Here is a 17,574-nt window from a genome sequence, read left to right as displayed (position 1 = left end):
GCTGTAATCCAAAGATTGGTTAGTGGTTACCCCGGCCGTATTCCCTTGGGAGTCAAAGGGAACAACCTGGGTGTTAACATACTCTATAGGAAATGTAAAGCACAAGGTTAAGAACTTATACAATGCTTTTAGGGTATTGGGTTCAAATGAGAAAGAAAATAAGTAGAATAAGAGAAGTGAGATGATGAGGACAAAGAATGCATGATTCTTGAAGATCGAAGAACATTGTTTAAGAGGAATAAAGATAAGCAAGATAAAAGTGGGAAACATAAAGAGTAGGAGGAAAAATAACAAAAGGAAATCAACCATGGAGCATACAAATAAGCATACCCAAATATTCAACTAGAAAATATGACTAAGGGGAAAGTCTGGAAGAAAGGAATGCAACGATAGCCCAAAGAAAATAAGAAGTGAAGATAATTAGAGAAGAAGAGAAACACGAACAAGCATATGAAGGTAGAAGGAGACAAGAGGAACAACTTCTGAAGTAGGAGTTAGATGAAGAAATAATAAGAGGAGGAAATGATAAAGACAAAACAAGAATTAAATAAGAAGAAAAGCCAAAGAGGATAGGAAAAAGAAACAAGAAGAGGAAGCCAAAAGGCAATAGGAGTGTCTTTCCATGTGCATTCAATGAGATTGACTCAAGGAACAATGGAGAAAAGGAGTAGTTGATCAACACTGTCAAGGGTCCCAAATGTAAGTAGATTTATCACGAGCCTGGGACATTCCTCCATTTACTTCAATTACTGGTGGTAATATTCCACTACGAGAACTAGACATCCCAAGGGATGAAGAAGAGGATGTGTTGGATATCACAAGGCTAACTTTAGATGAATTTCAATGAAAAAATAATGCAAGAGAGGAGGAAGTGTTAGGCAAAGAACCCACCTAAGCCCATATCATTGGTCACAAAAAATGGAAATTTTCATAGATGCCACCATGAACCTCAGGATGATTGGTTCATATTGAATTCCTTTCATGCCTACATTATAGTTGAACATGAATAAATTGAAAAAAAGAGTTGATGATCTATAGGTAAAGCTTGGTTCTTTTGAATAAAGAGTTGCACAAATACAAGAAGAGAGTTGGGCTTTGTGTTTGGTACATTTGAGCGACAAAGAATTGTAGGAATATATTCAAGAGGATGTGGAGATATTAAAATATACTATGGTTGTGGTCTACCACGGAATGATGAAATTACATCATGCCATAGTAACATTTTCAACCACTTAGGAAAAATATAAAGGAAATGAAGCCATTCTCAAATGGATCACAACAATTATTGATAAAATACACAAATGCACCACTAAATATATGAATGTAGTGGAAACGCTCCCAAAAATAGAATGCATAGTTGTCGAAGATGAAAAAGTTTAAATTCGCATTAAGGTCCATTCATGTGAAAAGCTAGCAAGAGATGTGGATAAATTAATGTCAAAAAGTTGTGTGCAGTCTACTACTTCATTGTCTACTACCACTATCACCTCTGTGACAGTGGTTGGACATTTCTGCTTTACTTCTGGTAGATTTGAAGGCTAGGCCTTCAACTGTAGATCTACGATCTGTAGGTTCAGATCCAACTAAACGCTATCCATCTCTGTCTGAGCATCACGCAGACCTATAGTAAGCTTGCAGATGGGTGACTTGATCAGTTCTTCCTCAGGAATGGCCTACTCTGGGACCATTCAACATGCATCCTCCACGAATTGAACTATCCGCTTGTTTCGATCGGTTACCTCGGTCATGGTGGTGATGGTAGAGTCTCCTTGTAGGCCCATATGTTCATTATTAATCCTCCGCTCACTGATTACCTACAAATCACGGTGTTCGCGGGTCCTCAACTTCGTGATCTCTCCATCCTGCAATAGGTGGACTGCCTGACCAGGGAGAGCTTCCAAGTTCATCCACACTCCCTGGATGGGGCTAGTCAGTGTTCCATACGGTAGCACTTTCACACTAGAGATCTTTGCACATAGCATCTCCTGTGTCTCCTTTGGCAATGTCTCAAATTCTGAACTGACTAGCAAAGCTCTGAAGTTCTCGTGGTTCATGTGCACCTAAAAGGTATATGATATTATGTTGAAATGATGATATAGATACCCTATTGGATCATGGGTACCCTTGATGCACACATTTTAAGTTAAAGGTATTGTATTTAATTCAACAAGCATCCTTACATGTACACTCAAGATAAATATTGAGGCGGCCAAAGATCCAGAGAAAGGTAATCCATCAAAGATTTACATGGATTCTTACCTTCTTGATGGAGTTTGTGTAAAATTTCAATTTGGAAGATGGAGTTTGAGATGGAATCTAGAGGTACAAGAGCCAGTTCATATTTATTATAAATTCTTTTCAACGTAGGCTACAAGTATTCATTTGAAACTACTTCATTACATTTTATTAGTCCTCTATATTAGTCACTCTTTGGCCATGACCCACCTTGTTTTTTAGAGAAAGCTAAAAATACCATCATCGAGGTGGCATATTGGTTCCTTATTAGGGAAGAGACTTATATGAAAAATTTTGGTGCATACAATCCTCCCCATGCTCTCTTGATGTTAGTGACAACAAGAGTTCTCTTGCAAGAAGTTTTTTATCAAACGACTACTAGATTACCCAAAGCATTGTCGATGGGTAAGAAGTGACCATGGCCGATGTTTCCTCTAATAATTGGAGCATACTCTCTTCAAAAATTCAAAGAAGCTGAGGCAGAAGCTGAAGAAATAAGAAGTGTCTCTTTCATTGAGTTGAGACTTTGAAAGTATGACCCAAGAGGTATTCTATAGGAAATGTAAAACACAAGGTCAAGAACTTATACAATGCTTTTAGGGTATTGGGTTCAAATGAGAAAAAAATAGAAGTAGAAGAAGAGGAGTGAGATGACGAGGATAGAGAATTCATGAGTCTTGAAGATCAAATAACATTGTTCAAGAGGAATAAAGAGAAAAAAAAAGTGGGAAACATAAAAATTAGGAGGAAAAATAGCAAAAGGAAAGAAACCATGGAGCATACAAATAACGATAACCAAAGGATCAACTAGAAAATATGAATAAGGGGAAAGTTTAAAAGAAAGGAATGCAATGATAGCCCAAATAAAATAAGAAATGAAGAGAAATAGAGAACAAGAGAAACACCAACAAGAATATGAAGGTAGAAGGAGACAAGAGGAACAACCTCTAAAGTAGGAGTAAGATGAAGAAATAATAAGAAGAGGAAATGATAAAGACGAAACAAGAATTAAATATGAAGAAAAGCTAAAGAATATAGGAAAAAGAAACAAGAAGAGGAAGCCAAAAGGCAGCAGGAGGCTTTTTCCATGTACATTCATTAAGATGGACTCAAGGAACAATGGAGAAAAAGAGTAGTTTGTTAGCACTGTCAAGGGTCCCAAATGTAAGTAGAATTATCACAAGTTTGGGAAATTCCTCCGTTTACTCCAATTACTGGTAGTAATATTCCACTACGAGAACTAGATATCCCACGGGATGAAGAAGAGGATGTGTTGGATATCACAAGGCTAACTTTAGATCAATTCCAATGAAAAATAATGCAAGAAAGGAGGAAGTGTTAGGCAAAGAACCAACCTAAGCCCATATCATTTGTCAAAAAAAAGGAAATTATCATAGATACCACCATGAACCTCAAGATGATTGGTTCATCTTGAACTGCTTTCGTGCCTACAATACAGTTGAACATGAATACATTGAAAAAATGAGTCAATGATCTATAGGCAAATCTTGGTTCTTTTGAATAAAGAGTTGCACAAGTACAAGAAGAGAATCGGGCTTTGTGTTTGGTCCACGAAGAATTGTAGGAATATATTCAAGAGGATGTGGAGACATTAGAAGATACTATGGTTGTGTTCTACCAATACATGATGAAACTACATCATGCCATAGTAATATTTTCAACTACTTAGGAAAAATCTAAAGGAAATGAAGTGATGCTCAAATAGGGCACACCAATTATCGATAAAATACACAAATGGACCATTAAATATATGAATGCAGCATAAACGCTCCCAAAAACAGAATGCATAGTTGTCGAAGATGAAAAAGTTTAAATTCGCATCAAGATCCATTGATGTGAAAAGCTAGTAAGAGATGTGGATAAATTGTTAGCATCATATAAGCATCTGTTCGAATATGTAATCGATGTGCATAAAGTTCCTTCTATTGGACCGGTGGAGAAATAATGTGACAAGAAGAAGTTATGCAATAAATCCATGGATTCCTCAATCCTTTTAAAGAGGCTACTAACATGGAAGAATTAGAAGTTACAAGGGAAACAATTAGTCAATATGTGGTGGATCATGTAAGGATATCTACTAAGATTTTAACCCTATCAAATTAGATAAAGGTAAAGAATGATAGTCTATTGCTAGTTTCACTAGAGTGTCTCCAGAGACATGTTGAAGAAAAAAAATATAAATTTATCGACATTTCAAAGGAATACAAGCTTTGGTACACATATCTTGTACACAAATTACATCTAGATGTCCCAAACCTTTCTACAACTTGAATTGTAGAATAATAACAATTCTCTCTATCATGTAATATGATAGTAGTAGAATAGAGACTACAATAGATTAGAGGGCCTCGTGGGAATGTGAAAGTTCATGGGGTGGGTCAAAAGTCACACATGTAGAAACAACCCCGCCAATTGTTCTATAAATATCTCCTCATGACACAACATAAGGGACTTTTGGTTCTGGACTAATTTGTGGATATTGTTTGAGAACTAATAGATTTTTTCGTGAATGCAAGAAGTAATTTCATATTTTCACTTATGGATTTGATGGACTTCTCATCTGATGGTGCTATGGATATTTCATCTTAATGTTTCAAGCTTTATGAATCTTTTCCTGTAGTTTCTTCATGTGCCATGAAGCATGGTGGGATTTCTCTTGTGGTGAATGGATGGTATATGACATGTTTAATTTTTTATTATGTCAATGAATTGTTTTATTGACTTGAGAATTATATAATTGTAGAATTTTGTGCCTACATATGCTTTCATGGTGTTATTAATCACAAACTTATACTTGATTGATAACTTACTCCTTTTAATATGAATGGGTCTGTTTTGTAGCTTTGCGAACACTACTATTCTTGAGATTCATGCCATAATATGATGTTGTTATTCATAGTATCTTATGTTGAACCTTTATCTATTCTATGATGATTAGTGCCTCTTTCGTCCAAAGCGAATTTCAATCAACAGAATGACAGTCGAGCCTACATACCATATGAAACTCCTAGACCAAACACTATAGAGTCTAATTGGGATTCTACGTTGGCGAGATACCCTAGGTGTTGGTGGTACATTCGAGCCCATCAACATAGTGTTGTTAATTTAAATAGAATAAATTTACTTTTAACAATATTTTTAATTTATATTTTTTTATCTTTATCTTCACAATTTTGATATGTTAATCTTTTATTTATACGATAAGTACATAAATTATATAAATTTATAAACATTTATTATGTTTGAATATATGTTTGTGTGTTAATTTTTCATTTATACCATGCACAGTTAAGTCATATATATTATATATTTATCAATACTTATAATAGAAGTATAACATTTCAATAAAATGTAAAATTAAGATAGAAAAAAAGGTTTGCAAGTTAAAAAAAAATTTACTTTTTTTTTCATTTATTGTGTTTGTATGTACGTTTATTTTTGTTATTTTTTTATTGGATGAGTGAGCCATTGTAATGTAGTGTTACATTTAAAAATAATAAATAAATATATACAATAACAAATTAAAAAAATAGTAATAACAAAAAAAATACGTTGTAACATTAAAGAGATTTGCAATTCATTCACTAATAGATATGGAGTCAACAAATACCATGTAGAAATAACATAATTGATATTGCATGATATGTAATTCATTTTATGCATAATTGACATGCGATAAATCGAGTAAAAATATAGTATATACTAATAAGAAAAAAATATTTAACTCTTAGTCCTAAATAAAACTTCTCAATGTCAATATTAAATCATATTTATATCAATTTGATATAAAAGAAAACAAACTAATTTAAATTTAAAAATTTCGTATGTTTTCACTTTGCATTGTAAACATTATGTGTAGTTCATTCTATTTTGTATATGGAGTTGATATATAACATTTAAAAAATATTAATAACTATAATAGAAAAATTTAATGTATAAAAGGAACATATGTAAATTTAAAAAAGAAAAATGAATCTCTAAACTTTACTTATTAATATTTAAAATATTTTCATATTTAAAATTGTAAATATGATTGTGTTAATTTTCTTATTATTCCAAGATGTGCTTTACACTCCAATATGAGGGAAATGTTTTCATGTAACATTACATTTAAAAATAATAAAGCAATATTTACAATAAAAAAATTATAAAAAACAATAACAAAGAAAAATGAGGTGGGCATAGATATAATACTTCAATTAACATCTTAACTTTAAATCCACTTTATATAAACATTAAGTAGTTGAAAGCGGAGAAAAATAATAATAATTTAATTTATAATATTAAAGAGGTGTAATTCGTTCACTACTAAATATGGTGTTGACAGAAGCAATGTAAAATATAATATAATTCATATTTCATGATATGTTCATTTAATATAAAAAATATTATCATCACCAAAAACATATTTAATTGCTATCCATAAACAAAATATCTCAATGACGATTTCAAATAACATAGTTTTGCATCGTGATTATATAAAGAAAATAAAGGTAATTTAAATTAAAATATTTTTTATATTTTCACCTTTAATTGTATGGAATAGATGTAATTTATTTCATCCTTCATGTGGATTTTATACATAACATTTAAAGGTTTTAGGTAGGAAATTATCTAAAGTATCCACCAAATGTTGGTGGATTCAAGCCATTGTTTTCCATTCATTGTCACGTGAAGGTGATCTTTTACGTTATTGTTATTAACTCCTCTAATGAGTCAAAAAAGGGGTATGGATCAATCTCCTGCTACAAGGTGGTAATGACCGGGGACCATCACCCAAATCTAACTAGAGAAGGTACAAGAAATGGATAAGCCATAAGTCAAAAGAGAGAAATTCTTGAAGAACAATGGAAATCTTGACACAAAGGAAGATGCATACCAAAAGCTTCTATGAATATTAAATATGTGATTCCAAATAATAAGCTAAAATGTTACTATTAATATATGAAATATCATGATCTTACCTACAAATTTATAGGGATTTTGTTAAATGGATACAAACCAAGTGGAAAGTAAAGGGCAATATTGGGCATTGAGCTAAAATTTTGCAATAGGGTTTATTTTAATGTAATTTTCTTGAACATAGAGGATAGGACCTGAATCTCTGAAAATGGCCCATATTCTTTCATTAATGTTGATATTTTTCATGAAACATTGAGAGCAATGTTGTAATCTATAATAGAAAAAATTGATGATGGCTCTAGTTTGGGTGTTGTTATTTTCACTCCCTATTAACGTCTGTGATCTTGAAATTTTAGAAGATATTGACAACTCTATTTTTTTATATGTGGGGAATGACCCAGGTTCGGGGTTAGTTAGCAAAAAAAATCCCTACACTATTGTCCCTTTCGACATCAGCCTATGGAGCGTAGAGTGAAGTCTCACCCGAAGCAGTATGGGGGGATACTAGAACCAAGTTTCCACACCCTCACATGGTCGTGATGTCAGCTTATACCCTCTATTCCTACTTTCGCGTAGGTCACTAAGCTTTATGATGCTGTCAGTTTATCCCTTTATTCCACCCTTCAGTACCTCCACGAAGGTGTACAATTAACCTTCACGCAGCCTTCACCCGTGATCTAGGCACTTTCGTGCTGCTATGATAGCGTATTGTATAGGTTCTTGATTTATCTTAACTGTTTACTTATCTTACTAAAACATCATAGTGAGCACAACATAAACATATATTCTTACTTGCATTCAACTAACCAATATAGTCGCATACCTTCGCGGATCACATGAACATAGTAAATCAAATCCAAAACGCAATATAACCAGATGCATTAACAAGACATAAATACACAAAATTTGCAGAATACTTCTCTTTATTGATATCTTCAAATTAATACACACTCTATCCACCCAGCGCACATAGCTGAAAGGGTCCACGCACTTAGCTTTGGACTTCCACCCTAGGCCTCTACACACTCAGCTGTAGAGCCTCTACCTATGCTACAACCCAAAACACTTAGACTTCTCTACCAAGACAGTAAAACTTGTCTTTCAACTCAAGACTACTTAGAGCTTACTTACTTAGCTCCTTTTTATACAATTCCATGGTCCGTGGACCATGGGTGGATCTTTACAACCAACTTTACACTTTACAAAATAAGGGCAGACAACCCTTTATGACTCTTGACACCTTCGCACTTTGCGACCACAAAATTCGCAGACTTTACAACTTTATTACAAAATTTCCTAAAACCATGGGATTTTAGCCCCAAAACTATCATTGGGGGAACCCAGTCCCAACAGGCCCCCAACACAAACATGGTGACTCGCCCTTGAGTCACTCTATGGGTGCATTGATCTTGTCGCTAAAAGCTCCCATCTTGACCTATATGATGGCAACCTCGACAGTGCACTATGCGGCCACTTGCCTTTCTTCTTCAACTAACTGCTCAGTCGCGGGTCCTGAACTATCAAACTAAAGCGTTTACTGAGGAGCTTGCAGAATATAAATATTACCTTCAATACAAGCCATGATCAAATAAGCCACATCCAGCCACGGCTTCAAGCATGCCATTAGCACTACCTCCTTTTGTTATGCTACATCTTCCCATTCTTTCAATTTCTTTGCCTCCTACAGCTTCACCAGTCTCTGTGCGAGAGTGACGGTTTACGTTGTACCTTTTACTTTGTCATAGCACTGGTTCAATTATTGTAATTCTGTTTCCAACTGATATACATAAGGATCCTCATGAAGACTCATTGGGAGCTTGAACGACTGTTCAAAAAGTTGTGTGCAGTCCGTTACTGCACTGTCTACCATTGCTATCACCTCTGTGACAGTGGTTGGACATTGCTCCCTTACTTCTGGTAGAGTTGAAGGTTGGGCCTTCAACTATAGATCTGCAATCTGTAGGTTCATCTCCAACTAAAACCTAACCCATATGTGCAAGCATCACATACCCCTTTAGCAAGCTTACGGACGGGCACCTCATCTGATTCTTCCTCAGGAATGGCCAACTCTGGGACCATTCAGTATGCCTCCTCCACGGACTGAACTATATGCTTGTTTCGATCGGTTACCTTGATCATGGTGCTGATGGGAGAGTCTCATTGTAGGGCCATATGTTCATTATTAATCCTCTGTTCACTAATTACCTGGAAAGCGCGGTGTTAGCAGGTCCTCAGCTCCACGATCTCTCCATCCTACGATAGGTGGAGCACCTTGCCAAGGAGTGCCGCCAAGTTTATCCACACTCTATTGAGGGGGCTAGTAGTGGGCCTGTTAACTTCATTATCTATGGTCGGTGCTCCATACGGTAGCACTATCACGCTGGAGACCTTCGCACACAGCATCTCCTGTGTCTCCTTTAGCAATTTCTCAAATACTGAACTGGCTAGCAAAGCTTTGAAATTCTCGCAATTCATGTGCACCTGAAAGGTATATGATTTGATGGATGCTATTTTGAAATGATGATATAGATACCTTCTTGGATCACAGGTACCCTTGATGCACACATTTTCTGCTAAAGGTACTGCATTTAATTCGGCAAGCATCCTTACATCTACGCTCAAGATAAATATTCAAGCGACCAAAGATCGAGAGAAAGGTAATCCATCAAATTTTTACATGGATTCTTACCTTCCTGATGGAGTTTGTGTAAGGTATCAGTTTGGAGGATGGAGTTTGAGATGGACTGTAGAGGTGCAAGAGCCAGTTCATATTTATTATAAATGTTTTTCAATGTAGGTTACAAGGATTCATTTGAAACTACTTCATAAACTTTTATTGGTCCTCTACATTAGGAACTCTTTGGCCATGACCCACCTTGTTTTTAAGAGCAATATAAAAATACCATCATCGAGGCGACATATTGGTTCCTTATTAGGGAAGAAACTTATATCAATTTTTTTTTGTGCATACAATCCTCCCCATGTTCTCTTGATGTTCGTGACAACTTGAGTTCTCTTGCAATACGCCTTTTATCAATCAAGTACTGGATTACCCAAATCATTATCGATGGGTAAGAAGTGACCATGGCCCATGTTTCCTATAATGATTGGAGCATACTCTCTTCAAAAATTCATAGAAGTGGAGGCGGAAGCTGAAGAAATAAGAAGTGTCTCTTTCATTGATTTGAGTCTCTGAAAGTATGAACCAAGAGTTACTCTATAGGAAATGTGAAACACAAGGTAAAGAACTTCTACAATTCTTTTAGGGTATTTGGTTCAAATGAGAAAAAAAAAAGAAGTAGAAGAAGAGGAGTGAGATGATGAGGATAGAGAATGCATGAGTCTTGAAGATTGAAGAACATTGTTTAAGAGGAATAAAGAGAAGCAAGATAAAAGTGTGAAACATAAAGAGTAGGAGGAAAAATAACAAAAGGAAACCAACCATGGAGCATACAGACAAGCATATGCAAAGGATCATCTAGAAAATATGAATAAGGGGAAATTCTGGAAGAAAGGAATGCAACAATAGCCCAAGGAAAATAAGAGATGAAGATAAATAGAGAAGAAGAGAAACACCAACAAGCATATATAGTTAGAAGGAGACAAGAGGAACGACTTCTAAAGTAGGAGTAAGATGAAGAAATAATAAGAGGAAATGATAAAGATGAAACAAGAATGAAATAAGAAGAAAAGCCAAAGAAGATAGGAAAAAGAAACAAGAAGAGGAAGCCAAAGGGCAGTAGGAGGCTCTTTCCATGTGAATTCGAGAAGATTGACTCAAGGAACAATGGAGAAAAGGAGTAGTTGATCAACACTATCAAGGGTCCCAAATGTAAGTAGATTCATCATGAGCTTGGGACATTCCTCCATTTACTTGAATTACTGGTGGTAATATTCCACTACGAGAACTAGACATCCCAAGGGATGAAGAAGAGGATGTGTTGGATATCACAAGGCTAACTTTAGATCAATTCCAATGAAAAATAATGCAGGAAAGGAGGAAGTATTAGGAAAAGAACCCACCGAAGCCCATATCATTGGTCACAAAAGAGGAAATTGTCATAGATACCACCATGAACCTCAAGATGATTGGTTCATATTGAATTCCTTTCATGCCTACATTACAGTTGAACATGTATAAATTGAAAAGAAGAGTCGATGATCTATAGGTAAATCTTAGTTATTTTGAATAAATAGTTGCACAAGTACAAGAAGAGAACCGGGCTTTGTGTTTGGTCCATTTGAGTGGCAAAGAATTGTAGGAATATATTCAAGAGGATGTGGAGATATTAAAAGATACTATGGTTGTGGTCTACCAAGAAATGATGAAATTGCATCATGCCATAGTAACATTTTCAACCACTTAAGAAAAATATAAAGGAAATGAAGCCATGCTCAAATAGGGCACAACAATTATCGATAAAATACACAAATGGACCACTAAATATATGAATGCAGTGGAAACGCTCCCAAAAATAGAATGCATAGTTGTCGAAGATGAAAATGTTTAAATTCGCATCAAGGTCCATTCATGTGAAAATCTAACAAGATATGTGGATAAAGTGTTAGCATCGTATAAGCATGTGTCGAGTGTGTTGGAATATGTAATCGATTTGCATAAAGTTCCTTCTATTGGACCAGTCAATGAAATAATGCCACAAGAAGAATCTATGTAATAAATCCATGGATTCATCAATCCTTTTAAACAAGCTACTAACATGGGAGATTTAGAAGTTACAAGGGAAACAATTACTCAATATGTGGTGGATCATGTAAAGATATCTACTAAGATTTTGACCATATTAAATTAGATAAATGTAAAGAATAACACTATATTGCTAGTTTCAATAAAGTGTCTCTAGAGACATGTAGAAGAACAAAAATATAAATTTACTGACATTGCAAAGGAATACGATCTTTGGTACACATATCTTGTACAAAAATTACATCTAGATGTCCCAAATATTTCTATAACTTGAATTGTAGAATAAGAGCATTTCTCTCTATCATGTAATATGATAGTAGTAGAATAGAGACTAGAATAGATTAGAGAGTCTTGTGGGAATGTGAAAGTTCATGGGGTAGCTCAAAAGTGTTAGAGAATTATATATTACAGAGCAATGGAGCACATAAAATATTACAAAAATATAAAAACAGAAAATGCATAAAACAAGAGAGACACAGATATATGTGGTTCACCTAGTTTGAGCTACAACCATAGAGAAACAGCCAGTCCTTCTTTTTATATTATCCAGCAAACTAAAGAGATACAACCTATAGCAGATTCGCTATAATTCCCTCTTTGCTCTCTATCTCCTCTCTCTTCCTCACTCAGAATATAGATCTGCATAGATGCAATACAATTCCATCATATATAGTGAGGGGTTGCCTTCTGTTAGGATATTCCGACACATAGGATATAGTTAAGTTCAACTTGGTCTAGTGTAGAGTTAGGTATAGAGTTAGGTAAAGTGTGTTTCTTTACTGTTGTACATTTTGTAACTTACAATCCGACGGTCACGATATGTAGTGATCCGACGGTTCACTCTCTCCTCGGTATTACCGACACTTGATCCGTGGCTTGACACCCGATTGGTCCATGAGTTCTATTTAAAGCGCATGGAGGGTCATTGTTCAGGTAATCCGTGCATGAGAGAAGCTTATGTAAATTTTCATTCTTTGATTAATGAATTGCCTGTAGTAGCCACGTTGGCGCAGGCCGTGGACTGTTTCCCTCTTTGAGGGTTTTAACCACGTCAAAAATACTGGTGTATTGATCTGTGATCTGGTTGTGAGCGGTGTCCTTTTGGTGTTCTTTCTGAGGAACTTACCCTGTAAATTCCTACATGGTATCAGAGCTATTTGAGGGCCGCGTCCGTTGGTGATCCAAATCGGAAGCCGGTAGAACTGCATGCGGCTGCCGTTTCCTAGATCTGTTGTTTCTGACTGCTTTCGGGCCGAGAGGACTGCTCTGTTGTGTTCGGAGCATCTGTTCCAGTGAGGAACCCCTTTCGTTTCATGCGAAAAGGTTTTCGGTAGCCCTATCTGCGTCATTTTTAAGATCTGGAGGTATACAATCTTTATTTGCAGTTTACTGTTATTTTCTCTCTGCTTATTTCGGTTTCGGTTTATTTAGTTTTTTTTAACCGGATCTATACCTCTCATTTCTGCGTATGCTCTTTGCCCTGCGACTCTGTGTGATCTGGAAAAATCAAAAACAGAAAGGAAGGATTTTTCTCATGCGTATGCTCTTTTCCCTGCACCTTAGTGTGATCTCGGAAAATCAGAAACATTGAGAAAAATATTTAGTTTTTCGGCTAAAGCTAACTTTGAGCCGCAAGGTTCATTTTTTAAAATATCTAGTTTTTTGGCTAAAGCTAACTTCGAGCCATAAGGTTCGTTTTCTTTGCATGTCCGTGTTGGGTTTTGTGTTTTGTGTTTTGTAGGGAAGAAGAGCTTTCTCAAGGCAAGCACGCAAACCAAGGCCCCCCCCTCTCTCTCTCTCTCTCTCTCTCAAATTTTTTGTATAGATCAATTGGTTCAAAGCTATTTTAAGAGAGTAGAGGTCTTGGGTTCAAGTCTCCATTTTGTGGGGGCAGATTATTTCATTCCCGCACATTCGCGCACTTTGCCGGCAACTTTAACAATTTTTTTTCAAAAAGCCATAACTTCTTCATCCGGAAGCCTTTTTCAGAGCCGTTTTTTTTAAAACCGCCTGATTTTTCGAGATCTATCCATTGGAACACTTACTTTCAGCATCTTCAGCTTCAGTCTTTTTTTTTAAATGGAAAGTCCATGCCAAGTCATTCTTGACAACACTAACTACTTCCAATGGATATCCTACATGGAAGATTTACTTAGAAGTAAAGGTCTCTACAGAATAGCCACAGACCAAGAGAAGAAACCAAAAGATGAAGACAAGGCTGCAAAATGGGAAAATAGACAAGCTCAAGCACGTGGTTTGATAGGGATGTCTATTTCTCCTGATCTTAGATTCCATATTGCAGAACTTGAAACTCCTCATGAAGCATTGGAACAAATCACTAAAGTTTTTGGGATTAAAAATGAAATTAGAGCCCAACAACTTGAAAATGAGTTGCTTACATTGGATCCTAATAATTTTTCTTGCATTGAAGATTTCTTGTCCAAATTCAAGACCCTTAGATATCTCTTGGAAGGTGTTAAGGTTAAGAAAGAAGATAGTAACCTTATTTATTCCATCCTTACTAAGTTGGGACCAGCCTACTCTGTATTTGTTTCTACCTTCCATTCTACAAGGGAAGCTTTCATTTGTCAAGGAAAAGACTAAAAGGCCCCTTCCTTTGACTCTTTTTGTGATTCTTTAATAAGAGAACAAGAAAAACTCTTACACCTTGGTCTTCTTAATCTTGGAAACTCTTCCAAGAAAGCGTTAGCCGCCCAGCAGCAACCAAATTCAAAGAATCCTAAGAAGTCATTTCCTAAAAAGAATGGTCCTAAACCAAACAAAGGTCCTAAGCAAACGCGGCCTCAAAATGAAAGATCATTTCAGCAAAATGATAGGACCAATAAAAACAAATGGAAGAAGACTGATAGACATTGTAATTTTTGTAATCGAGATGGCCACTTAGAATCTAAATGCTTTAAGAAGATGGAAGCCTTGGAAGCCGCAATGAAGAAACATAACATCCATGTGGAGCATTCTTCAACTTCAACTTCAACTTCATCTTCAGGAATGGCACTTTCTGCATGTCGTTGTCAATCATCTCAGTCTGGTTATGCATTAAATGTATCTTCTTCTTCTCATTCTCATGAGTGGCTCATTGATTCTGGAGCCTCTTATCACATGGCCAAAAACCAAGCCATGTTTTCTTCTTTAAATGATTGTAACACCAAAAATATATATGTTGGTGATGATAGATCTCTTAATGTTGTAGGGACTGGAACTGTTCATCTAGACAATGGTCAGTTTAATGATGTATTATGTGTTCCAACCTTATCCTGCAACCTTCTATCTGTATATCAGATAACTCATTCAGGTGAAGGTAAAATTGTTGAATTTTCACCTCATGATGTTGTAATCAAGGATCTAAAAGATCCTAAACAGATTCTAGCTACTGGTCTTGCTGATGATTCCACAAGGTTGTATAAGTTTCACAACTTTGGGTCATCAAATCTTCCCTCAGTATTTTTTTCTCATAATGATGAAGTGAGCAAACTTTGGCATGAGCAATTTGGTCACTTAAACTATCGCTCCCTTCAGCATCTATGTAGAGAAAATATGGTGACAGGTCTTCCTATGGTATCTTGCAGAGATGGTGTTTGTTCCGGATGTGTACTCAGAAAACATCATCGATACAGTTTTGAAAAACGTGCCTCTTGGCACGCCTCAGCCCCTTTACAGCTTGTGCACAGTGATTTATGTGGTCCACTTCCTATTGCTTCATTCTCTGGCTGCAAGTATTTCTTAACTTTCATTGATGATTTCTCCAGACGCACTTGGGTATACTTCTTAAAACTCAAGAGCGAAGTATTTAACACATTTTTGGCCTTCAAAGCCTTTGTTGAAAAACAATCTGGACATCAAATTCTTAAGCTAAGAACTGATAATGGTGGAGAATATGTTAAAAACACATTCATCAACTTTTGCACCGAAAATGGAATTCAAATGCAACATATTGTTCCATACACTCCACAACAAAATGGTGTAGCTGAAAGGAAAAATCACACCTTAAAGGAAATGTCTAATTGTATGCTGCAATCTAAAGGAATCAGTCTTAGTTTCTGGGCCGAAGCAATTAATTGTGCAAATTATATAATAAATCTCACTCCTACTAAGGTTCTAAAGAATCTCACTCCGGAAGAAGCTTGGAGTTCCATTAAACCAGATGTAAGTCACTTTCGTGTTTTTGGAAGTGAAGCATGGGCCCATATTCCAGATGAAAAGCATAAAGCTTTAGAACCTAAGAGTGAGAAATGTACTTTTGTTGGATATTTTGAAGATGTAAAAGGTTATAGACTTATTCCATTTAAGTCCAAAAATGTTATCATTAGAAGAGATGTAAAATTTGATGAAAATAAATCGGCCTGCGAGCCTAGTCCGGCGGATGTGCCACCTCTTCCTATCTCTTCTACTTTTGAAAACATTTCTTCTTCAGATGATGAAAGTGAGGATGACAATCCTCCCCCACCTTCTCAGGATCCTCAACTTCCAAGATGGGTCCGTGCTACTCGGGATGCAGGAGGTGATCTTGCCAGTGATCCTACAGATCAGCGACGTACACATTCCCAATTTGAAAGAGCCTCTTCTTTACTGGCTCAAGCTCCAGTTAATGATGATCCTGACACTTTTGCAGAAGCTTCAGGCCATCCACATTGGGAAGCAGCTATGAATGAAGAATATCATTCATTGTTAACAAATGATACATGGGATCTTGTTCCTCTACCAAAGGGACGCAAACTTGTTAGATGTAAATGGGTTTACAGAACCAAGTATGGACCAGATGGGAAAGTTGATAAACATAAAGCTCGTCTTGTTGCTAAGGGCTTTTCACAGGTTGAAGGCATTGGCTACACTGAAACCTTCTCCCCTGTTGCCAAAATGAACTCTATTCGCCTTGTTCTTTCCCTTGCTGCCTCTTTAAAATGGGAAGTCCATGAGATGGATGTTAAATTTGCCTTCTTGCATGGGGACTTGCATGAAGAAATCTATATGGAGCAACCCATTGGCTTCATCCAAATAGACTCCAGCCTTGTATGTCGACTTAAGAAATCCTTTTATGGTCTTAAGCAAGCTCCTCGGGCTTGGTATGCCAAAATGGATAGCTTTCTTTTAAAATCTGGCTTTTCTAGGTGTTATTCTGACAATACTGTCTACACCAAGAAAGTCGGCAGCTCTCTTATCATCCTTGTTCTTTATGTTGATGATCTTATTCTTACTGGTAGTGATCCCAACCTTATAAACCATGTGAAGTCCAGCCTTAAAAAGAAATTTGAAATGACAGACTTAGGACACTTACACTATTTTCTCGGTCTTCAAGTCTCGCAATCCAAGGAGGGTATTTCCCTTTCCCAGTCCAAGTATGCTTGTGATATTCTTCGTCATTTTCACATGGAAGACTGTAAGCCAGCCCCTTCTCCCTTTCAATCTGGAGTCAAACTTTCAGTCTCTTGTACTTCTCCTGAAGTTGATGCTACCATATACCGTCAACTTGTAGGAAAACTCTTGTATTTAACCCACACTCGTCCTGACCTTTCCTTTGTTGTTGGCCTTGTTGCTCGTTTTATGCAAAACCCCCGTGAAAGTCATTGGAAAGCAGCTAAAAGAATACTTCGTTATGTTTGAGGTACAGTACAGTTTGGGATTGATCACAGTGCCAAAGCAGCTCCTCTATTAGTTGGTTTCACTGATTCTGATTGGGCTGGTGACCCTGATGA

This window comes from Pinus tabuliformis, chromosome 4_2 (assembly GCF_031772625.1).
Source record: "Pinus tabuliformis cultivar Carrire ecotype Pingquan chromosome 4_2, CPIR1, whole genome shotgun sequence".
NCBI lineage: Eukaryota > Viridiplantae > Streptophyta > Pinopsida > Pinales > Pinaceae > Pinus > Pinus tabuliformis.
This window is presented reverse-complemented; position numbering follows the sequence as displayed.